Here is a 25505-nt window from a genome sequence, read left to right on the forward strand (position 1 = left end):
CTCTAAAGAACTAAATGGGGCAGGAATCTGTCAGAGAAATTTCTCTCTAAATCTATTATTTGTTCTTTTTTTTTTGGGTCGCAAAACGGCCGTTCGTGAAAATGTAATTTTCATACTACGTACATTTTGTACTTACAGTTAGTTAAGTTTTACCAATTTTTCCCGCCGGACACTAAAATTGTGCTAGGTAGACGTAAAAAAAATGGTTCAATATAAAACATAATGTTCTTACTCTTGCTTTGAAAGTACAAAGGTAACTTTAGTTAACATAAGCAAAGGATACTTTAAAGTATTGTGAAACCTGCACGGGGGAAAAGTTTCGCTACAATTCGCCAGTTTTGGGTAATTTAGTTTCTTCATGGACGCGTGTTGCGCTGTTAATGGATCATTTTGCAGTCCTGTATCAACGTGAACACGTGTGTGGTGAACGCTGTGAAATGGGAGTTCCCCGATTTCTCTTATCGCGTAATGCTTAATCACTCCTCTAACACTCCCCAAAATTTCATCAACACCTTTCCTAAAAAAAATTCAGAAAACCTAATTAATGGTCATTTCGGCTCCAAATGGACTCCTACACTCTCCTAAATACGAACTTACACCAATCCCCCTTCCCCCCAATGTATTGCGACTGATATTTTAGTGTGTGAGTAAATAATGGTGGCGTGTTACATAATCCGCAAAACGTCCTTCGTGAAAAATCTGGTGAAGATAGAAATTATACTACTAGAAATAAATTAAGGATTTTTTTTTCCCATTCATGTTAGATTCTATAAATATTGACAATATCTCTGAAGGTTGTGTTAAGAAGATTTGTGGCGGTGCCGCAGCAAAGTATTTTTTTAAAAAAAGTCACAAATTATATCGGAACAGTGGCGCAACCACAGGGGGCATTGTCCCCCCCCCCCCAACCTTGGACGGAAATTAATTCTAGAGGATGCAAAGGGGACAAACTTTGACGGCCAAGGGCACCTGCAGCTGTGCACAGAGGGGAAGTGAAAAGGGGAAATGAGAACACATTTCTTTAAATTTTCTTGCACGCTTCGCTCGCAATACCTACTTTTCTTAGTCTTCTCAAGTTCAGAGCCATAGCTAGGGGGCGGCGGGATCGGCCCTGGACCCCGAACGATCTGAATGAAAAAAATTGTAAAAGAGAGAATGCCATGGCGCCCCGTGGAATGATTTGCGCCCTATTAAATCAATATTGTTTTAGTTTGCAAAAAATTGGATCTAATGATTTTTTTGCTCGCTTCGCTCGTAGTGTCATTGTTTTCTGTCATGCATTGTAAATTGCCAGAGAGAGAAGTAAGACTTTTCTGAATTTATTTTCTCTTAAATGCATGAACAATTGTTTTGAGGAAAGGGAGTTATCACATTTGAGAGACAATTTATATAATTCTTGCTGTTGGTTTATTATGAGGTGGATGAATTGATTATGTAATGCATTTAAATAATATATGTTGTGTATATATGTATTAAAGAAACTTAGAATACGTACACAATTTAGTGTGAGCATGTTGCGCATGTATTTTCTTATTTTACGTCGCTCCATGTTGCATAGCAAAACATTTGTTGTAAAGTTATACATGTTATATGTACAAAAATAATTATATTCGAATGCATTTATCATGCATTTTCTGCCTTTCAAAAATACAGTTTGTGTGCTTGTTTTTCATTATTTGTTAATATGAAATTGAACGTTCCAAATAAAAATGCTTTAGCACCTACTTCTCCCCCCCTTTTTTGCGTAATTTACGAGGATCATAACATCTACTACTGCTACTACTACTACTAGCCTACTACTACTACTACGTAATAATAATACTAATACTAATTAATAATAATATAATAATAATAATAATAATTATTATTATTATTATTGATATGTTTATCCTGGTACTTGCCATCCCCCAGATAAAAATTCGGGTTGAGCCTCTGTTCGCGGAATAAAATATAAATTTCTTAAAAATAAGTTCAGTTGACTTGAAATGAATGAAGTGTTTATTCTTCCACTCCAACGAACTCCGAAAAGCAGAGAGGACGCCCTAGTGTTAGTTTTGATGAAACTAACAAGAGAAGTAAAATGCGAAAAACCAAATAATGTCTCCTGGAAAATTCGTCCAATGAACACATTCGGAGCCAAAGCCTTTAGAGGAGGAAGATAAAGGAAAGGCATCGGAGCTAGTGAATAAATATTATTTAACAGGACATTAATTTCTTTTTAAAGTGATCCGGTAAAAGTTCTTACTTTCCTAATGTGCACAAATGCGTTTTAATGGTACTATTCCATGTATTATTATCATTAGACCTTGGATTTTAGGTTTTTAACCAATTTTACCTTTACAGGTACGTAAGAAATAATAAGTTATGTCAACGTTTGATTAAAAAACGTAACAACTGATGAAGTTTTATAGTGCCTAAAATCCTATTTGGCTTGTTAGAACCTATTTTAGGTTTTTGCGCCTAAATCAAGCCTTTTTTAAGGTTTTTATATATTTTTAAAGGTTTTACAGAATTTTTATGTCACACAGAGGCATTTGCTTTGTTTGGTCACGAAAAAATTCAATGAGTAACGTGTTTGAAACATACTCTCTGTCCATTTCCCTTCCTCCAAGTCCATGGAGATTTTTCAAAGCTCTAAACAAAGCTAAATGTCTGGTGCCACTGTTACCTGTACGATCCAAAGTGGTCTGATCCATGTGGTCTTGCTCACTTTCGCGTTACTTCGGTGCTTTGTGCCAAACTAACATTTCAGCATTGAAGTTTTCACCACTGACTATGTTTTTGTTGAAAGACTGTTGGGCCTCCCCGATGGCGCAGTGGTAGCGTCGTCGCCTTGTAATCAAGGGGTCCCGGGTTCGATACCTGGTGGTGGCACAAGTGGTTCGGATCCCACTTTAAACTGTAGGTCCAGTCCTGATTAGCCTTACTGTGCATAAAGTGGACTTAAAACACCAAATCAATAAATTGAAAGATTATTTTCAGCATATAAGATGATCCTCACAGACAAAATTGCGGAGTTTGACTGTGGATAACATGAAAAAAGATTGTTGCCTAACTATACGGCGAAGAGTGGATTTTAATAGCAAATTTCCAATGGTAAGTTCTGCCATCGCCGAAGGGCTAGGCAACACCCATAACGTTATGCAAGATAGTGCGTATTTCAGGATATAGGTGACTATACCTAATCAGCATTTTTCAGGAATTTTGAACTATTTTAAGTTTTCGGGCCTAACTTAATATTTTTAGGACCTATTTTAGGATTTTTAGAACCTATTTTAAGGTTTTTAAGAACCTATTTTAGGATATTTAGGGCCTATTTTAGGAACCTAAAAGCACACTTTTTAGAACCTAAAAATCCGAGGTCTAATTATCATTAATTCGTTATTATCGTATTAATATTATTATCATTAAATCTATTTCTGGGAATGTACTACTACTTCAAATTTCTTGCTTAGTACGTTTTACCGTGCTACCAAGTGTTTATTGAAATTGGTCATTGTATAAGAGTCTAAATAATCGACCTCGCATCAATTCTCAAAACCTAAAATGTCCATTTTCCCTTAAAATTGCTAATCTTACACGCTAGTATGGATTTAGGGGTCAGACAGCGAATTTCAGATTTTTGCCGATTTTTTCGGCACTCTGGATCACCGTGCACCGGAAATACATTGTGGTACCAGGTACCATTGATCGTTGGCGCCTTGTGATTCACGGGTCTGGCCTCAATTCCTGGTGTACAGTGGTGGAAAAAAGTTCTTCCCCATAAGACTTTAATGGCAGTAAATAATACCGGAAAGGTAGGCAACACACATTGCACCTTCAGGTGATCGGGTGATTCTGTCTGTCTCAAGGAGCAACTCGTCTTTCATGCAATAGCCAACACACACAGGAAATGTAGGAAAGTCACGTGACATCAGGTGGAATGTTGTTCGTCAAAAATTCGCCTTTTCTCAAGCCAGGTCGCAGAACCGACAAGAGTTATAGCCTATGTCCGAGAATGATTCCCCTGAAACCGTTGAACGAAACGCTAAAATAATTCTTGCCTTAATTACAAAGGCTACTATACTATATGTGCCGCGGTAGCTCGGTCGTTAGGGAATTTGATTACCATGCGAGAGATCTGAGTTCGATCTCCTACTGGAGAGAATTGGAATTTTGTCCACCTGTTCAAGTGGCTCCGGCGCCCACCCAGCGTCGTATAAAGTGGGTACCTGGAGGAAACTTGGGGGGGGGAGGGGGTAAAGGCGGCCAGGGGCGTGGTGCTGATCACATTATCCCCACCTTCGGCCGTAACAAGAAAGTGTGGGACCCTAACTCCGCACCCACTACACGCCTTCATGGCTTGGTGAAAAGCACAAGGTAGCACTTTGCTTTTTCATTTACTATACGTCCCGATTTTTTGTCGGAACAAAACTTTCTAATTTCTATGTGGACTTTCTTCCAAGTTCCGTAGGGATGTGAATAGGTTCCAGTTTTTCTTGACACAATTCGTCCATGTTATATTTCGTTATAAAAACCACGGCCGATGTCCTGTGTGTGTGTGGGGGGGGGGGGGGGCTATATTTCAAACATGTGAGGTGATACTTTTCTCACTACTCCATTCTCCGATTCTTCGTATCAGAAATAAATCTTAATTCCACACACTGAAAATGTAGCATTTCCTACATCTTAGCATGCAAATATCTAGCAGCAAAGTAATGTGTAGGCACATAGTGGTTCGGATACCACTTTAAACTGTAGGTGCATTCCCGATTAGTCTTACTGTGCATAAAGTGGACTTAAGACACCAAATATACCAACCAATACAATCCCGTTATAGTCCAGATTATCGAAACCAGAAGCTTCGTCGCGAATAACATAAGCAGGAAGACAATGTGAAATTACCTAACAGAAACAGAACCTAAAACCTAGAACGGCTAGATTAGATTAAATCGACGATACAGCACGCGTTCTAAAATGAAGAAGATTACGAAAGTTGAAGGACCTCGATACACACACACACTTTTCCTCCCCTCAATGGTAAGATATCTTTCTTGCAGAGAAGCCTTTACGTAGGCCTTCAAGGCCACGATGAGAAAGTGTTTTTTACATGCAATGACGGGACCAAAACACAGGTCTAGTTTGATATGAAAGCTGTGTTCCTCCTTATTTCGTACGTCATTCATAACAGAAACAAGGGCCTCTTCTGCTAACCCTAATTTCGTAGAGCAAAGGCCTGTTTGCCACCCTTTGGTTCCGTGACCTTCGCTCGTAGTTAGCAAGAGTGAATGACTCACCATATACCTGTTGCCTGTGAGCTTATACAAGAATAGATATTTTGTTAGCGTCTGTAAGTATTGTTTCATTTGCAGTTATATCAGTTAACATTCAAATTGTTTCCTAATGGTTACGTTATTTATAAATTAGTTCTCGAGAGTGAGCTTTCTATCTATTTGCACGGAGGGGGGGGGGGGGGTATACAGCCTCCATGTATTATTTTCTTCCTGAAACAAGAAGAAATTCCAAGACAAAAAAAGAGTCGTAGAAGAGTAGTTAACAAGAAAGAAAGAAGAAAACGAAAATGTAAATGTTTAAATAAATTATTGTATAGATCGAGTGAATAATATTTTCTCACGGGGCCTCCTCGATGGCGTAATGATAACGTCGTCACCTTGTAATCAAGGGATCCCGAGTTCGATACACGGTGGATGCACGTAGTAGTTCGTATCTCATTTTAAACTGAAGGTCCAGTCCAGATTAGCTTATCTGTGCAGAAAAACTAAAAAAGAAATTGTCACAGTGTAAGAAAATTTCATGTTCAACCACATACAAAAGGAAATAATTTATTCCATGTTGGAGTTCACATTTATAGCATCTAACCAACACAATTATGGATCGCAACGTATTTTCTCAGATCCATTTTAATTATACGTGCATGATAAAATAACAGAAGTTGAGGAAAGAGAAAGCCAAGCGAAACACGGATGCCTTCTCTAGAATTTCAAATCTCGTAACGTAAGGTTCTGGGTTGAAGTCCCGGGCACGCATGACTCTCTTGTTCTTGCCCTTTTATCTGCTCTACTGTATTTCATCATAAATCGTCCTTATGGTTTACCTACAGGCGAGGAATAATGACAATAATTGCCAATACAAAGCCAATAACGAACAGAACAACAACTCAATTAGGCAGATGTCAAGAAAGAAACAAGACTTGACAGTGTCTCCGTCTCTCGGTTTCTCGAATTGAAAATTGCTCTCCCGTTCTCGGTCTCGACTAGTTAAATATAGAAATCGAAAAAGTATGTGAAGATACATATATTTCATATATCCCCGTTTTGTAGGAGATTTCGTGAGAGATGAAATAAGTACTCTTCGATCATGTTTATTTTTATTAGTTTTGTTACGGAACATCACTTTTCTTCCTAGTCGCGGACGAGTGACCATTACATGAAATTAATGACGAAATACTCAAACACCTGTGACAAGGACGATACTCAAATCCGGGAACTTTGGTGACGAGATCGAAGGTTGACCACTTAATGAGTTTGCCCACCGAGTCTGCTTAATGTTGCTTGTGTCAGGTAATTCGAAATAACTGTCAATATCCCACATTCATTATCATTTGTTTCATAATTTATCTTATTGATGTTATTAACCTGAAGTCGAAGAAATAGTTGAAAGGCAATAATGCAAGATTGAATGTCTATGATGTTACTTCGTGCCGAATAATATGACGTGATATTATGATATGAATATATTAATAATATAATATGCCTAGTCATTCCATTGATTGATCCCAATTGCGCACACAAAATATGGTATAATGTCCGCTCCTAACCAACCTCCGTGGCGGAGTGGTTAGCAAAGCGCGCTACGACAGCATGGGCCCCTGGTTCGAATCTCGGCTTGGCCATGGGTGTTCTTGGTGAGCGTCCGTTAATCAATGTCATCATATCATCACTCATTACTCATCTTCATCGTCGCTATTTGCCAAAAGTGAAAGAATAGCGACACTAAATAACAAAAATCCAATCAAATGGAACATATTCTCCGATTTAATTCTATACCGTACCAAATTCCCAGTTTATTACTGTTTCTTGCTTCATTTTACTGCATCTCAATTGTTTTCCGATTCGAAAGAAATTGGAATGTTGAGCAGTTGATTGTGCATTGTTTCGTTGTTTGGATTGTTTAATTAACGTCGCAATAATTAGTTTTAGACCAATCGTGACAGAGCGAATCGAGAGCACAAAGGAAGGGAAACAGACAAGTTAGATACCACGGCTCTCTTTAAAGGTAGCATTCCTTGAACACGACTGAAGTGACTGCAGAATATTATGGATAAAATTTGTTTCGCTTTTTCCTTTTATTTCTGTTTCAGTTATTTTACTTCGCTTTTCTTCTCGCACTGGCGTTAATCGTGTCGGTGAGGAAGAATTATAAACTCGTGAAATGAACGATGGGACAAAAAATATATATGCCTCTCGCACGGTTCGAAACTGTGACCACAAAATATTGTCTTATTTTTAAAATTTACGCCAAATATGGTTTCACTCGTCTCTTTCTCAAGGCGTTCCATTGCCTTTCCGATGGCGTAGTGGTAACGTCTTCGACATGTAATCAAAGGCTTCCGAATTTAATACCAGATAGAGGAACATTTGGTTCGGATCCCACTTTAATCTGTAGGTCCAGTTCATAAACTGGACTTAAACAATTAACGTGTGACATGTGGTCTGTGATGAGAACTCGATATAAACCATCATTTCAGTGAACCTTCTTGACAATGACTCTAATATCACTCGAAAGAATATTTCCTTACGAGTAGCTCTTGTTAGTGTTGCCCACGGGACAAGACGGGACAGGCTTTTAAAAATTCGAGACGAGACGAGATTGATCATGTTTCCCGAGACAAACTAATATTTTCGAGACGAGACAGCATTTCACAGCATTTCCACGAGACGAGACAGGCCAAAGTCTCGTCTCGTGGGCAACACTAGCTCTTGTCAAGAAACCAGTTCCTGAATTTTTCTTCTGGAGCACTTGTAGCACCCAGCTGTTTGTTGTGGCTGGGGCATGAGTCATGTGACTCATGCTATCAATGCTCAATCCTTCCCGAGAACACAGATCCACCAGACAAACTTAAGCGAATATTTTGATATTTGGGTTGCACAAACAACAGGTTTTAAGACGTTACGAAATTATAGGTCCCGTGGCCCAGGTAATTCTTTCTCCGACTGTACAGTGGTTTGGATCCCACTTGCACTGTAGGCCGAGTCCCGATTAGCGTCTGTGAGCATGAAGTGGGTTTAAAACAAACAACAATGCAATGATAGGAAATTAATGAAATGGCAGAACAAAGCTACACCTTTCCCAATTGACAAGATTGATTGAGTTAGTGTTTTATGTCCACTTTATGCACAGTAAGGCTAATCGGGACAGGACCTAGAGTTTAAAAGTGGGATCCGAACGATTATGTTCCTCCACCGGGTATCGAACCCGGGAGGTCTTAATTGCAAGGCGACGACGCTACCACTGCGCCATCAGGGAGGCTCTCCAATTGACAAGAGTTCAAACCTGCGACCTCTGACATCGTAGCGTCTTACTCACATTCGCATCCCCAGTGCTTGAATGCAATATAGATTTAACCTATAAGGGGTCTCGGGTTCGATACCCGGTGGAGGCACATAGTGATTCCGATCCCACCTTAAACTGTAGGTCCAGTCCCAATTAGCCTTACTGTGCATAAAATGGACTTGAAACACCAAATCAATCGATCAATTTTACCGATACTCGGTTCATAAAATACATGCTTAACTGTAAGGGGTGACCTGGTAAGGCACTCAGAAGTCAATCTAATTTACACAGCTTCTTGCAGGACAACGAGGCTCTGGCGCCTGGGTTCACTTCCAGGATAATTCTTTGTGGGGACGGTTGTACTGTTTTATTTTCCATATGTGTGCTGAGTGCCTCTTTACAGTCTCAGCTTTTAATTTAATCTAAGTAAGGAGATTTTAGTCCTCAGAGACAGTATATTGATTGATTGATTGTTTTGGTGTTTTAAGTCCACTTTATGTACAGTAAGGCTAATCGGGACTAGACCTACAGTTTAAAGTGGGATCCGAACCATTATGTGCCTCCACCGGGTCAGAGAGAGTATAGTTCTGGTTCTTATTAAGTAGTGAATGATTGAATTAGTTTTATAAAACTGAGTAATGAAGTTGTAAAAGACATATTTTCTTTTCTTGTGGGGGGCCTATTCTCAATTTTGTTTTCGTTAAGTGACTTATACCAGTATTGCGTCAGGGACAACTATAGCCTATGAGCTGATGTGCCCATGCTCGAAAAATCAATCAATGTTCAATATAAAATCAATTATGAGTAAGCGCCTGAATGTTTTCTGTCTATGGCCATTCCACACACACGCACACACATAGACAAAGTGAACTTTGTATCCTGTTAAATTAGAATCGTATCTGCACCACTGATAAATATCACCAACCACCTGTGAAAAGAAAATCGATGGCATCGCTCTTATTCGAGTATGACGAACTCATCTTAAATTTAAATTACAAGCACCGAGAATAAATAACTACAGCATTCAGCATATGCAGATGATTCAAGATTCTTGTTGGAACATTTCTTAGATCCGTGAGTTAATTTGGCTCACCTCTACGATATCTTTAAATTTCTCCTTGACTCAACTCTCTATTTTGAACTAAAACTTCCAGTATCATTACAGCATATCCGTCTCTCTTCAAAGATTTACTCCTCCATGATCACATCCCTCATTTCCTCAAATCCGCCTTCGCATCCTCCTACCATGCTTTTCCATCCAAGTGTTCCTCTCGACCAAATTCGTTTGACCACCACTTGAACCCATGCATCATGTTGCAATAAATAGAAATTTCGCATGCAGCATCTTTCTGTTGCCATCATCTCGGTTGCACTTCTCTCGATTGCCAAGATTTCTAAGATTTCTCTCCCTTTCTCTCTCGTTCTCCAGAAGATAGATGAGCATCTCTCCGTCCCTCTCTATCTTTGGATGCTGTATGGAGCAGTCTTTCGGATGACGAGCGTCGCGCATAACCTGCCCACGACGTTTTAAATATAGTCGAACTGTCCTGAAATTTGGCAACGTCGGCTTTGGGAAAGCTCTATTTTATATATAGATGCTGTTTTCCGTTCCCCGCTAACTTTCTTTCCTTCGCCGTGCCGTGAAAACGACTTGTGCGTGGTCTCGCGCGCGAACTAGCATGACTACTGGAACAAGATAGGACTTGGTGCAGGGATCGCACACATGTTCCGCGTTGCGATGCAGAACTGAACGGAGAATTTGGAAAAATAGCACATGAAGCTGAAACATGTACAGTCACGGACAGTTCTGGGTGTAACGATTCCATTGACTTTCAATGGAATTGTTACAATCCAGAAGTGTCCGTGACTGTACAATCACCGGCAATAAAAATGGTTCACCTAGATCCTGAAATGCTCGCTCCCCTGCAAGGCGTTATGTGCGTTGCCTAACTATACGGCGGTGGAAGAAATTGCCGTTGAAATTTGCTATTAAAATCCACTTATCACCGTAGGCAATACGCATAACGCCTTGCAGGGAATCGAACATTTCATAATCTACATGTCTCATTGTTATTGCTGGGGACTGTACCTTTGCTGAATATGAATTTTATTTATGTTTAATAAACAGTTTTCAATAAGAAAATAATCTGGGCATTACTTTATGAACAACCCTATACATAGTTTGGGAAAACTAACAGCATCAAACGGGCCTCCCCGATGGCGCAGTGGTGGCGTCGTCGCCTTGTAATCAAGGGGTCCCGGGTTCGATACCCGCTGGAGGCACATAGTGATTCGAATCCCACTTTAAACTGTAGGTCCAGTCCCGATTAGCCTTATTGTGCACAAAGTGGACTTAAAGCACCAAATCAAACTAACAAGAAAAAATCTGGGCATTACTTTATGAACAACCCTATACATAGTTTGGGAAAACTAACAGCATCAAACGGGCCTCTCCGATGACAAAGTGGTGGCGTCGTCGCCTTGTAATCAAGGGGTCCCGGGTTCGATACCCGCTGGAAGCACATAGTGATTCTGATCCCACTTTAAACTGTAGGTCCAGTCCCAATTAATCTTACTGTGCATAAAGTGGACTTAAAACACCAATTAAACCAACCAACAACATCAAACCTAACGCACTTAACCTAACCAAACCTTAAAATTGCTCTCTGCAGCTACTGCGTTAAATCACACCGTGTGAACGCCGCATAGCTTTTACCAAATTATTCAACGATCTACTGTTGTTATTTCTAGGCGTTTCTTTGAAACTGCTGGGATAGTAACTTACTTTATTCTTTCCGAACATCAGAAGATTGATTTTGCTTGAATTCAGGGGAGCAACTATGAATAAAATCACCGAGTAAATTATTTCCCGTAGTTACCACGTACAGTCTTGGACACATTTGGGTTGCAACGATTCCAGTGTCCGTCCTAATTCCCGAATTATTAAAAGAAATAAAATGTCGATCTGATCTTTGAATTCATATACAGTAATCGCAACCATTTCTAACAAACCCTCAAAGTTATCAGGAAAGAATTCGGAAGAGAACACTTATATAGCGTTTTACCTGAGTACATATGCTGTTAAAAAGATTCCAGGTCACAACACCAAAAGGTGTTGCAACTCAGTAGCCGCACCAAATGGTGTTGCAGAACTCATACCTGGTGCTTTAAGACACCCATATTTATTTCCCACAACACCAAGATCGGTGTGATATAACACCAATTCCTGAATTTCAACGCCAGTCTTGGTGATTTAAAACTCCGATATTCCTGAGTTTCAACGCCAAATCTAGTATTTTGAAAGTAGAATAATCATGTACATTTAACACAAAATGGGGTGTTTTAAAATGTCAACATTCATGACTTCTAACACCAAATCTCACACTAAAAAATACCAATATTCATGATGTACCACACCAAAACGTATATTCAACTGTACATCTTCCGAATATTTGAAACCTGATATTAGGTGTTACTTTACACCAAACCCTTTGTTGATTCAGAATAGAGGTGTGTGAAATATTGAAGTCTTCATAAGAAACGGCCCGAAGGTGCCTTTCATTAATTATGCACTTGTCCAATGTGTTCAGTTTGTTGTAACATTAAAGTTTGAACGTTATTTTAGCTCCACTTTTATGCACAAATAGGCTAATTGCGACTAGATCTACATTTATTGTGAAATCCGAACCACTATGTGCCTCCACCGAATATCGAAGCCCAGGATTGCAAGGCGACGTCGACCCCACTTGCAACATTACAGTAAAAGATTGCGCTAAATTATTACGAAACAATTGTTAAAGCTTTTGTTGTAGGTGAGGACGTCAAGTCATACATCCAGGGACTCTAGTTAACGCGAACATGCCGTGCACTGGTGAACACAAATTGTTCTGCGTTTTAGAATTCCCTAACATTTTATTTTTGTAATTGATTTGAATGTAGTGGCCGTATCATTTCAAAGATGAAGAAATTAAGTTAATAAATGTGTGAAAATTAAAGAAATGATGAATAGAAAACTTTTCGTTAAAAATATGTAAAGAAAGATATACCTCCAGGGACTCTAGCGTTATACTGCCACCTAGCGGTTAAATCTAGAATTACGTGATGGGGCCTATTTCGAGTGCAAACTTGGAGAGATTCTTTATGTACTGATATGCACTTTTATTTGCTGTATGTCATAGTTCTTGTACTATAAACATTTGAAATCCAGAAGAGAATTGAATGTGGAAAATTGAGTTATGACTTCCAATTTCTTTTGCTGCGCTAAAACAATTGCAAGTAGCTCGGTTTGAACGCGTATTGCATTCCTTTCATTTTCTTCTTCTTCTTTATATTTCTTCGACCGACCTTCAAGCATCCCACATCATCTGAAACAACTCCTTATTTTCAGTGGCGTGGTGATCCTTGAAATATCCTCGCTCTAAAAATAATTACAGTGGGAGAAATTACAGTAAATTCTCTCAAAGCGTAAGTGTATTATACGTGTATATATAGCACTCCCATAAGCACAAGCAAAGGATAGAATCCCTCTACAAATATCACTCTCCTTTCTCTGAACTACGAGAGTTTAGGGCTATTTATGCACATTTGTCGCTTTTGTGGGCGGGCAGAAAGAAATATTCATTTAATTAGGTTATTTTACGTCACTATTTTTGCCACTCTTTGCTAATCGCGACGATGAGGATGAGTGATGAAGGGACACTCGCAAAGAACACTCATGCCCAGGCCGGTTTGTACTGCATTGTCAAACTTAAGAGGCGTAATGATTTGGCAACAGAGGGTAGGTCACCTTCTTGGTTTAACTGCGAGGGGAAAAAACCTGGTTCATGACTAAAGCCTCGTTTACATTGGTTGAGTAGACGGGAGAGTGGCTGGAGCGAGTAGGGTAAAGCGAGCTTCTCTCCTCGTGTAATCAACTGGGGAGAGTACTTGAGCCAGTACTCGCTCCAGTAGTCATGACAGTCGAGTGGCTGTCCACGGAGGACAGCGGCTCGACCGAGTTGCTTCCTCTCCCATCGATTTTTTCACTCGCGGGTAAACTCGACAGAACACTCTGGAGGCACATAGTGGTTCGGATCCTACTTTAAACTGTAGGTCCAGTTCTGATTAGCCTTACTGTGCACAAAGTGGACTTAAAACATCTAATCAATCAATCGACAGACCACTCGGTCAATGTAAACACTTTCTGAGGACAGTATAGAATATTTGTTGTGTGAGTGTCAATGGAATTTGTGTCGATTATAGGACAGCCCGTTTTTAATATTCAATATTATAAACTCTACAGAACAAACAAAATAAAAAACTACGGGCGTATGAGACTTGATGTATTTGGCGTAGGAGAAGTAAAATTAAAATTTACGTTCTACGTACAACCAAGAACGATGGAAAATAGAAAATCAATAAAATTAGTTTTCTTTCCAGACATGTCCTCGTGCATTATTGTATTAATTTCTCGTGAAAAAAGTGTGTAAACCGTTTCAGAACTTTTTTTTTAATCGCTAACAATGTCGATGGGTTCATTCTGTCGAGAGAACACCAAACAGCTGCAGCTACTATCCCACTTTGCTGGAGTCGAGTAGAATGTGTGAACAGCTACTCGCCATAGAAGAGTCGAGTCGAGCAGACAGCCCAGTAACTCTCCCGCTCACTCGACCAATGTAAACCAGCCATGAGAGTAAAGCAACAAACCGACAACACAGTTTCCACCCTTGGAATGTATTTATTACAAAAAGTGATATTACCAAAGAAAAGCTAATCGAGGTAGAAAGAATAAAAGTTTCAAATATCAATGCAAAGGTCTGAAATCTGGAAAAGAACCAAGGAAATGTTAAATTAATTAACACTTTTGTAAACATAGTTAATTAGCAAGACAATTAAGAATTGCGTGCACATGAATTAGAGAGGTTAAGAAACAAATAGAAAGAATAAAATGGCAGTAGGTCATCATGACCATACATACAGGGTGTACGGAAACTAACACTAGTACCAACATGAGATAAGGAACTCCAGTCCCAAAACGCGACATTAAAATGTTATAAGGCAAAAATAGTTGGGGCTACCTGTGACAGTGGTAAGACAACTGAAAGATTCGGCTTCAAGATTTAATATGGGCCTTACTAAAGTGTATCTTAGCACTCTACAAGGAAAAATCTTACAGTAGTTGTTCAACATGGCGACCCCAGCATAGATGCAGGCACGACAGAGTCGCATCCGTTCTAACATCCCTGGAGTCATTCAAAACATACTATACACAGCAAGGATTCTTGCCAGAAGGTGATGCAAGAGGTGTCGTAAACGGAAACACCCTGTATATAGAATGGAAGGGCTTCAACTTTCATTTCTTCAAAAATGATGTGGTTATTATTATTAAGTAGGTCATATTTAAGCAATAACATTTAATCAATTATATAATATCTAAAATCTGCTTCTACCAACTGTAAAGCCTTGCACTTGCCAGACAAATTTTCAGGGGAAAGGATGCGATATGAATTGATAGCTTTAGGAGGGGTACAATTTGAAACCACTGTTTGTAGGTCATCAGGTAAAAAAAAATGCTGCAGCAAGATGTTTTCAATGCTAAACTAAAATAAGAAGCGTTTAATAAACGATATATGCCAGTAAGTGGATCCATTGACCTCGTTACGCAACATGTTAGTTTGTGAAATATTCCTTCTGCTTCAGGAATTCGCAAAATGCCTACCATTGTTGTTCAATTATGCAACACAGTCACTGATCTCCCCTTCTGTAAGCAACAAGCATAAACTCGAGCAATTTGCGTCCGGCTCAGCAGTTCGGTTGTCAGGCACCCTTGCAGCAGGAAATGGATTTTGATTCGAACGTGCGTGTGTCTCGCTTTGAAGTGCTGCTTTGATCTTCAATAATCATGGACTCTTTTGACTCAAAGTCATTGTTGGATGTTGCATCCAGGTGCACCAACCAGCCAGCAGCGGTGCCAGGATTAACCATCTAATAGCACTGACTGGTACGTACGCAGCTACAGCCCCCTCCGAAATTTTGAGAAAATCAACATTTTCAAATAAAAGCAGTGAAAAATTCAGGAAAAAACAGTGGTAAATGCAAATGAACCCTGATTGCCATCTTTTGAGAGTGGAAAGTTTCAAATATAGATACGAAATATCTTAATATGTATGCCATTCCCATGCTCCCGGGAAAAAAATCTTACATACGCCAGTATCTAAGGGTGCTGAGGGGTTGCGGAATGAAATTTAGAGGGTGCGATGTTGAAAATGAAGGAAAACTGAAACATGCATGAATGCTTTAACCACTACATCAAATACCAATCAACTTCCATGACTTGATTCATTTTTGCTTGCTTACTTTGACCACAACATCTAAAAAGAAAGTAAATATGGCTTTCCTTTCAGATTACAGTCGGGACGCGCTAGCAACCGGCGTGGAACCACCCGCTCTGGTAGTGACGCGCCGTTGCCGGATTGACCTACTTCAGGATTTTCGCGAGCCCACAGAAACACATGTAGGATTAAACATCTGGTTCAACAGTCAACAACGGGACCCTTTCATTGTTTTCATTCCGACTTTGTTCATATTTGAAGGAACAACGTTAACTACTTCTGTTCTTTCATTCATTTTTCATGTATTTACATAGCCTACAGGTAGCTCGAAAACACATGTACCAAATGTATCATTAATGTTACGAAAATCGAGCAATTACCAAGCGTTTCGTTGTAATTTATTGAACTCTGTATTGCCAGAAATGTATTCTCATGTAGCTTCCCAAATTATCTCACTTCACACACTCACATGTGCCTCCACGATGGTACAGTGGTAGGGTAAGCATCATCGCCTTGTAATCAAGTAGTCCTGGGTTCGATACCCTGTCGAGGAACATAGTGGTTCGGATCCCACTTCCAACTGTAGGTCCATTCGAGATTAGCCGCAGTGTATATAAAGTGGACTTTAAAACAGCAACTCGATCAATCAATTCACACAATTGATTTGTTCTTGGTAGATTCTTATCCGTAATACAGTAACTCAGTTCTGTCAAATTCTGTTTTAGAGGTGAATTTTTGTAGGTTCCGCAAAATAGAAATTAAAAACGTGTTAACGAAACCAAGTTGTACGTAATTTGTTTATACGTAATTCGCCCTAATTTTCAAGAAATACATTTCATTTGTACGTTCTGAAGCTTTAACAATGTTACAGAAGTATAAATTCCATGTCTTTACAAAATAAAGAGCGAGTTTCGTATACAAAAACCATAGGCGGGTATAGCTGCGGTCGGTATCGAGTTGCGAAAAAGACGAACGCCGCGGCGTGACAAAGAAGGCAAAGAGAGAACGATATGCCACAGATGTTCATAAAACAAGACGCATTTTCTTTTGTTGGTAATTGTGATATGACTCAACACAAGTAAAAAGATGCCGGTAGCTGATGCTTGCAATGTACCATAATAAAAACACAACAAAGGTTCTTTCATTGAAGGTTTTCGGTTGCTGTGTAGAGGAGGAAGAGAAAATGTTTCATGCTTGCCGGAAAGTAAAATTCACACTAGTAGTTAACGTTAACCTACAAGAAACTTCAGATTCAAACTTCTAGATTCGTTAATTTCTCACTTTACGACGAAAATAACATATATTAGCATACTGATACGTACGTGCTTAATTTCGCGTGACGTTTTACTTTTTCCCGAGCTTGCCAACAGCTGATTAGCCTGTCCGTCTGTTTGTGCGAACGTGGCAACGCAGAAAACCCCCAGCCACATGGCAGCCAACGAGGAGACAGAATTTGGTCATGTTCTGCCGTTTTGCGTTCTGATTGCACACCGCTTCTTATCGCGGCCCGACTGTAGTATCAATAGCTTGCCTGTAGTAGCTTTACAATAATAGTGATCTCTCTTCATGACGACATATTTTTCGTAAGTAATTTCTAGGGAGACAAATTTATGGTAAATAAAAACTGAGGAGAGCGGTAAAAAAAATGTTAGATCAACGGTATATACCAGCGGTTAAAAAAAAATTGGCACACACTTTTTTATCATGAGAGGAAACAACATACAAAAGAGCTATAAATTGATAAACTATTTCTTCATTTTTATATACTGTACACATACACAAGTACTTAGCTGTCCAACCAAAAATAAAACATCAACACAAAATCACTTCATTTCTAAAATGCATATTCGGGGGAAGAAAGGAATGCAGCTTGACAGGGAGCGAAGTTTTCGAACCGAGATTATGTGCATGGGAAATCCCAATTTGCAGCGTCTTCGTGATGTGATCGAAGATAAAACGTTCTTCAGCTGCAAGTGGTAGGAAACTTTAGGCAAACGTTTCGTTACAAATCGACAGTTTGCGCGCACAACCTCGATTGCCGGTTTTTGCGTGTTTCCTACTTAATTTGATGATATTTCACAGTTATTTCGCGAAAAAGCGTTCATTTCGTGGAAAAGCACACATTTCGCATTACTTCGCGAATAAAACTCATGCATATTTCATCATTGGGGGTGTAGTTACGTGCAGAATGTTCAAAATTGCATCTTTTTTTCACATTTCGCGATTTCGTGCATCGCGAAAATTCAATGTCCCTAGTCATAACGTAAATGACACTGCAACACAGAAAAAGAAATGATTTGATTGAATTAACAATACACGTTTGGTTAAGCTATTTGGCAACTGTAAATAATAAACATAGTACCATTGACTAAAGATGTTATTTTGAAAAAAATCTTTCGTAAGTATAAACACACGTGCTCGATTAAGGTAGGTGAGCCAAAGGTGGCCCACTTCTCGAAAATCATATTAGTATTTAACAAAGTTAACAAATGGCACTACATCAATGTACCCAGTCCCCCTCTGGTGCATTGTCTCGGGTTGCCAGCAGCCATTTTATGTAAGTTATTGTGTCGGGGATCGAGGAGATTACTTGTCGTTGTTATTTTGAGGTAAGTAAGAAATGTGTGTGTGTACGTCCTTGAAATTAACGAATGTCAATATTTTATACATATTTATACATATTTTGAAAGCTCGTTTAATTATCTTTTTGTTCACATAGTTACATTGTAAAAATGTTTTTTGTGTCAAAGGAACGATACCTATTTTTGTTGAAAAACGTAGCCCTGAGGCGAGTTCCTAAGATGGCCAATGGCGGGTCACCTTGGAAACAGGTTACACTCGCCTCTGGAATTTACACTTTTTTCACATTAAAATACGTTTTATTATTAAAGATTATGTAATAATGTTAAATTTGCGCAGACTTCCATGAATCACTAAATGTTATTAACATGTTGAGTTTATATGTTAAATACTTCAGTGATACATTTTTTTTTTTGCGGAAGTGTTTCTTTTATTTATTTCGTTATGCGTCGTTACTGTACATAATGCATGTCACCAATCAAAAGTTTGAGACTATCCATTTCTCTAATAAATTCTAAAGAAATGAAGAAACATGAATAAATATGTCTTAATGAGCACAAGCAACATTTTCTACGAAACTAAACAGTGAGCCGGCCACCTTTGGTACCCATGCGCCACCTTGGGAACTAACGGTTTTGTAATTATTTTTTTACAAAAAAGTTACAAGAAATTTTACAGTTATAAGAATTATTTATTAAAATTTTATAAATTTATCTCTCATTGGAGATTTGTAAATTGCCCTATAAGCTTAACTAGGGCCCACCTTTGGCTCACCTACCTTACTAAAGAGCATTCAGTACTGGTGAATAATAATTTGTTTTTCACTGGTTTCAACAAGTGTTTGGTTGCCAGAAACTGTTTTTGGTTATTACAAACTTTTTCCTTTGTGAAGAGTTAACAGTACTTTCGGTTGAAAAGTGGTGTTGAAAAAGGGGTGCTGAAGGGGGTGCGGAAGAAAAGTAAGGGGTCCTTGGCGGCACCCCTTTAATCAGCGTCTATCCGTTTGTCGTTCTCATTTCTGCTTGGAATATGGAGAATTGTAGGCTTGATCCGCTATACTCTGTACCGTTTATCTCTGTAGCAAGACCACGCACAGCGGAAGAGAAGGGGGAGGAAATTGAGTGGGCAGAGCGAAGCAGTACACGCTGCTGTGAAGGCTGGTAACTGCAGTCGCTCCCTTCCCCGCCTACACGCAATCCCATTTCTTCTCACGTGTTCATTGGTGCAGCCGTCTCGCGTCACTATACAACTTTTCCGGAATGTCTGGAGTAGCGACGCGCAGAGGCGAAAGCTTGTGGGCGGGGTCATTTGACGAGGCACACACCCGCAACGTGCGCCCAGGACGAGTTCGCGTTCTCTTACTCCAGACATTCCGGAAAAGGAATATAATTACGCAGAGACTTGTTTTCATTCGCTTACCCTAGAGATAAACGGGGCAGAGTATATACCCTTAAACATTTGGTGGTGAGATGTGAATAGAAACATGCTCCTTGGGGAGGTAGAAATTGTTATTTCAGTATTATTTCACCCAATAATTTTCCACAAACTTTTATTTATCGAATATTGGGCCTCACTCGAAAAATAATCCTGAAAACGTCACTGTCAGCCTGTCTTTCCAGTTAATTTGAACACAATTGCTATGTGCAGCATCGGCGATTGGATGCCAAAACTTTGGGAAGGGCCATGGACAGTTTACTTTTTCTTCATAGACAAGGCTTAGCATTAGAAGACCATAGTGGGGAGCGAGAAGTGGCAAAAAAATGGAGGGCAACTTCCTCTCACGCGCCCCTAATTGCCGCCACTGACTCTGTGTGTCTATGGCCTATCTTTCTTTCAGTCTTACTTTGCATTTAGTTATACCCCATGGCCCACCCTGTCAGGATTGTATAGGTAAATTTCGTGACAAAAATAAAATGAAAGTGAATATGATGGGAATGAAACCTTAATCTGAGTTTCGAAGCGCTTTATAGAGCATCAAACTTTAGACTTTTTCAAAATTTTCAATTTTGTGGGATTTTCTAGTAAAAAGGAGGGTAGGCAACTCATATATTTAACAATTTTTTGACTTAACCTGGCACCGCATAGTAAATGTAAGATATGTGGATTGCATGTTTTGCCCCTTCATGATAATTTTGTCCCCCAAAGATGAGAAGTTATGCAAATAATAATAATAATTATCAGATTGTCTAGCTTGGAAACTTCTACTCTGGGAGCAAAGATGGTAATCAACAAAATGTCTAACGCAGCCCCTCGTATACCTTCAAATCAAAACACACCACAAGTAAATTATTCAAATTTGTTGCAGTTTTTTTATGCATGTAAAGTGCGTTACATGTTATTCTCGATATTCATCTGATTATTTTTAGGGGCGATTTGTTTCTCTGATAGTGTAGCACAGGGGTGCTCATCCCCCTGCAAGGCCAATCGCGTGTACACCCCCTCCTCCCATATCAGGGCATAGCCCTCCCCCATAAAGTGTTTAATTACGACAGCGTGTCTACTAGTATTCAATTACTTAACACTTTACTTGAACTCCTGCCACTCCTAAATTCTACCATTTCTTTCACCTAACGAATGAAATAAAAATTTGGACCAGATAAAGTAAATGAATTACTAAGGAATATATATCCTGATTCCCCCTTTACCTCCCCATCTCATTGCACATATCACAGCATGGCGAGGGGCCTCCCCGATAGCGCAGTTGTAGCGTCGCCGCCTTGTAATCAAGGGGTCCCGGGTTCGATACCCGGTGTAGGCACATAGTGGTTCGGATTCCACTTTAATCTGTAGGTCCAGTCCAGATTAGTCTTTCTGTGCAAAAAGTGGACTTAAAACACCAAATCAATCAATCGCAGCATGGTGACAAGGTGTGAACCTTTTTCACACATATTTTAGAAAAATATATACATTTTGAATTTTATATTATTTTAAGCAAAAAAATCCCCCAACGCGAAATTTTGATGGTGCAGTCCGCGCCTTTATTCCCCGCGTGGGCGGACGGACACCCCTGCAAAATCTTCGGAAAAAAATAGTGCGGAAGAGTCAGCATATTTACACTGATCTAGGAACGGGATGCGAAACACTCCCCCCAACGAACAATCTTGTCCTAAAAAATAATCCCTACCAGAAATTTCCGGGAGGGGAGAGTTTTTATTGCAGCTACAAATAATGTAATTATTTGTGACTTCAAGTACACATTAAAAATCTACACAAAAGTACGTTGCAAAGAAATTTTTATTTTTGTGTGTAACGCGTAATTTCATAAACCACGTGGTTTGAAGTTTAGAAAAAAAAGAGTGAAAAGGAATTGTACACAAACAATGATTCAAATGGGCTCAAAAAGAGCCAAAGGTGGTCATACGAAGTACTCGCAGTGTGTATAACAATGCAATGTGTATCACAATACATTAAATCTGTCAAATTTCTCTACATGAAGTGAGTTAATCTGCGTTTCATTTTTTTCAAATAATGAGCCCAATAATATGGTCAATACTATATATTTAAATATTTAGTAATAGTTTCATTTGTAAGAACACAATAAAAATGTATGACATAAAATTCACATATTTGTGTGTGCAAGTGTGTCCATCCCTTATCTAGGATTCGAACCTTCGACCACTATCTTCGCAGCGCGTTACAGAAACTGCTCCTCTACTGAGGCTAGCCCCCATGCTGATCTTGTACGTACACCTTTAACATTTTATGTGCTCTAATCAGGCCCGTAGCTAGAACTGATCTCCAGGGGGGGCTCTCGAGTTATCAGGAGGGGGGCTTACGAGTTATCAGGGGGGCTTTGTAAACCAAGTCCAATTTTCAAAAGTTTAAGAGTATTAAAAGAAGGTAAATTGAATTGACTTTTTCGAGGTTCGGCTGTTGCTGGTCTACCACCTAACACCAAAAAGTACAGATTAAAATTAAAATAAAATAAAATTCAAAGATTACAAAGAAATTGAACAAGAGAGTACAATAAAATACAATAGGAATAAAATCCCATACAATGGAACAGATTAAAATTAAAATTAAAATAAAATTCAAGATTACAGAGAAATTATGTGTGGGGGGAGGAAGGTAGTTACAAAAAAATTAGAAATATCATACAAATACTAAACTTTTTTAAGTCTTTTAAAATATCGATCTTTGAAGTGTTGACTGCTACTGAAATAATCCCTTACTGCATACACTATACTACTTTTGATGAAACGGATATTTATATCACACAAGGAAAAAAATGCACAATATTCAATCATAGTGCCTACAGTACATTCCACCTCCGGCCGAAGCAATGAAACTCGCCTTCGTTCCGAAGACTTGGGACCTGTTGACCTGTGACGCAGATGCGGAGGGAATTTGCATGATGACTTTAAAGCCACATATTGCAACAGGGACAGCGAAGGTACCGATAAAGAAGCTTCCCTATGAAAGAACTTTCTAGAGTCTAGAGAAGAGTCATAAATACTTGTAAATACTTGCTGCTACTTATGACTTCTCCGAAGAAAAGCTGTTGTTCACGTTCTGTGAATTTATCCTTCACCAAAGTTGTGAGCAAAATAATATCTACTGTCTACATTTTCGCTCTTCACTGCAAATAAATTACAGAAAATAGATTTACCTAATATCAAGAGGGCTGACGGTAGTGCCAGGGGGGCTGATGGCAGTTCCAGGGGGTCTGAGCCCCCCCTGGCCCCTGCCTGGCTCTAATGCAACGAATGAGTTGAGAATCGAGTAGGAAAGGAAGAAAAATATTCTCAGAATTTCCATGTTATCATCACCGACAGCTCAAAAATATCGCAGGCTTTTTTTTTCCATATAGACACTTCATATTTCGAGCCGTTTTCACAGCAGGGAGCGCCATGCTCTAGATCGAAAATACGGCGCGAAAAGCAAAAGAAAAAGAAGCGGAGGGGTATTTCAGCGTTGGTTTCCAAGAGAGCTCACAAGATGTCGCAACAGTCTGCGCGCCGAGGCAGTTCTAAATTGTGGCAGAGGGGGGAAGGGTGGAGGACTGAGGAGCAAACTTGAATCGCGGCCGGAAGTCAAAGGGAAGCAAAGCCGACGACTACCCGGTGGAAGTGAGTGAAGGTGGTTCGAAGTGAGAACTTCATCGCCCAGGGCAGTCTACCGCCGCTGTCTGCTGTACACTGGTACCATCAAGGTAAGTGCTTCTGAAGGCAAGACTTCACGTGTTTTGTACGTGTTGCCGGGAAATGTGCGTTCCGAAGTCTTCTGCTACCGGATCGAACCCACGTGTCTGTCTGGGCTCCTCGCGGTTCATTTTCCATTGCACCGATACAGGTTTTTATCTTGTTAAGATAAAACCTTATTTCCCCTGTGGATTTCCTTATTAAGGTGCATGTCATGCTCTCGGTGAAGAAGTTTCGGTTTTATTCGAGTCTGGTTTTGCATTTTTGGCTTGCTCAGATTAGCGCGCTTATTTCGACCCAGACAGTCCCCCCCCCCTCCATCCATTTGCCCGCTATCTTCCGTTTGTGCTATCTTCAGTTGTCACTGAGTGATGTAGATTTTAGGCTATAATCAACAGTTTTTAGAGCGTGGACGAACTACAGGGGTTACTCCAAATTCCGAAACCAGTGGCGTAGCGGTGGCAGCCTCCAGGGGGCGAGGGATAGGTGCCCCGTGCTCCTAAAATGTTTGTATAATCCCGGAGATTAAAACTCATAGTGTCGATTATGGAAAAATGAAATTTAAGAGTCGGTGGTTAGATATGTTATTCGGGCACCACGATTGACTTCCTTCAGGACTAAGTGGGTATCATTATTACTTTTAATGTGTGGTCGAGACGATTTGTCTGCGATAATAAACAGAAGCGCACTGACTCAGCAAGAGGTACCCGGGCAAACTTAACATGTGGGTCCCATCTGAAATGCCGAATTAACTTACTTGTGGCTCACAAATGGCCATCAATAGAGAAAACCATTATATTCATTTATCGTAAACTTACAGTGCAAATTGTGTATATAGTAATGAATCCAGTAGAAATATTCAGTTGCTTACTAATGAATGTCCGAAGGATTTTTTCCCAGAGAAGGACAACTAAGGTATTTTTTTCCAAAGGGAGGAGAGGGACGAGCCATATTTCCCCCCATAATAAAGTTATCCCCTAAAAAACACTTCAGTTCGTGTTCCTGCAGCGCCTTTACAACAATTAACATAAATTACTGTGACCGAAATGAAATTTTATTTGTAAAATACATAATTTTATGTTCCGGGGGAACGTCCCCTATCCGGACGTCCATGCTCTTATTGCCTCCACATAAGAAACAATCAAACAATAATACATGAAGGTTTAGTACTAATATTGTAACTTCCCATCAAACATTTTTAAGGGGAAGGGGCCAAAGCCTTTTTCATACTCACATAATAGCTAAGATAAATTTCCCACATTGTCCACACCTGTTATGTGGTGCACGTCATTTTCGATTTTCGGGTTCATTCCACGTCAAATCATCCAGGTCATGTCACCCACCATCTCCGATTTTGATGAAATTTGGTATATAGAACTTTTGATTCTGATTCAAAAACTGTCAATTTCATTGAGATTGATCAAGGGGTTGAGAAGTTACGCGCTTTTCAAAATCTCCCTATATGACACATGCGGCTTCACTTTGAATGACACGTATTACATTAAAAATTATCGTATCTTCCCTCAAGTTCATCGTAGAACCGTCAAATTTTCGTTATTTTGTTCAGAATGGTGTAAGCTTTCATTTAAATAAGGTTTCGGATGAGTGTATCAATAACCATGTATTTTCATGTATAGTTTTATGCATTTTGTAGAAAAACAAATTAATAAAATTCAACAGCTAATTTCATGCATTGCGCCCGCAATTTCCCCCGAATTTTATATGTAGGTAGGAGAGAGTGCATTCCTAATGCCTGATGTAAAAATTAAAACCGCGACATTGACAGCGGTGTTCGGTGTCCATTCACAGCGCAGAATGGTTATTGTGACAAAATCTTGTTTCTCTGTTGGCTGCTTCGGGAAGGAGGGATTTTAATGTTGCCGCCGCTTCTTGCCCAAGCAGTAGGCCTAATTGATTGCTT

At 39.5% G+C, this 25505-nt stretch overlaps 1 protein-coding gene across 5 annotated transcripts in view; it reads left to right on the top strand.

Annotated features, from left to right (window-relative positions):
* Positions 1 to 25505, top strand: part of NaPi-III (Na[+]-dependent inorganic phosphate cotransporter type III) — a 418225-nt gene that overhangs the window by 170718 nt on the left and 222002 nt on the right. Inside the window, exon 1 of one of the 5 annotated variants that reach the window (XM_083129867.1) lies at positions 23431 to 23595. The exons of the other annotated variants lie outside the window; for them this stretch is intronic. The gene's annotated coding sequence lies outside the window, so the exon portion shown is untranslated. Of the gene's footprint in view, positions 1 to 23430; positions 23596 to 25505 lie in introns of those variants that run through there. 5 annotated transcript variants of the gene reach the window in all.

The sequence above is a fragment of the Lepisma saccharinum genome, chromosome 10, assembly GCF_977018435.1.
Source record: "Lepisma saccharinum chromosome 10, izLepSacc3.1, whole genome shotgun sequence".
Taxonomy (NCBI): domain Eukaryota; kingdom Metazoa; phylum Arthropoda; class Insecta; order Zygentoma; family Lepismatidae; genus Lepisma; species Lepisma saccharinum.